This window comes from Colobus angolensis, unplaced genomic scaffold (genome assembly GCF_000951035.1).
Source record: "Colobus angolensis palliatus isolate OR3802 unplaced genomic scaffold, Cang.pa_1.0 Scaffold57, whole genome shotgun sequence".
In the NCBI taxonomy this organism is placed as follows: Eukaryota; Metazoa; Chordata; class Mammalia; order Primates; family Cercopithecidae; genus Colobus; species Colobus angolensis.
The window spans coordinates 12,634,862-12,635,451 of record NW_012119265.1 but is presented as its reverse complement, the minus strand read 5'-3'; the positions used below and the strand labels follow the sequence as shown (position 1 = coordinate 12,635,451).

Here is a 590-nt window from a genome sequence, read left to right as displayed (position 1 = left end):
TGCAACCACCGCCTCCTGGGTCCAAGTGATTCTCCTGCCTCAGCATCCCAGTAGCTGGGATTACAGGCACACGTTACCATGCCTGGCTAATTTTTTGTATTTTTTTAGTAGAGACGGGGTTTCACCGTGTAGACCAGGATGGTCTCGATCTCCGGACCTCGTGATCCACCCATCTCGGCCTCCCAAAGTGCTGGGATTACAGGCTTGAGCCACCGCGCCCGGCCCAAGATTTTATTTTATAAGACATTTTACAAGGGAAATACATTTGGAATTTTTATTTTTATTTAACCTTGGCAGTCTAAAAAAGAGCTTTAATATTTTTCATATTCTATTGAATGATTTTTAATATCAGTATCCCCAAGATAAGATCCTTACTTTCCTTTACTTGTGAAAATCACAGGCTCTCAGAAGTTTGGGGATATGCCCACCATAGAAAAACAGAATTTTTTTTTTTGAGAGAGTCTCACTCTGTCACCCACACTGGAGTGCAGCGACGTGATCTCAGCTCACTGCAACCTCCGTCTCCTGGGTTCAAGGGATTTTCACGCCTCAGCCTCCCGAGTAGCTAGAATTGCAGTCTTGTGACACCA

The 590-nt window shown here is 44.6% G+C and overlaps 1 protein-coding gene across 2 annotated transcripts in view; it reads right to left on the bottom strand.

Annotated features, from left to right (window-relative positions):
• The window catches only part of SYNE2 (spectrin repeat containing, nuclear envelope 2), a 396,555-nt gene that overhangs the window by 161,325 nt on the left and 234,640 nt on the right, over positions 1 to 590 (bottom strand). The gene's annotated exons all lie outside the window — the stretch shown is intronic.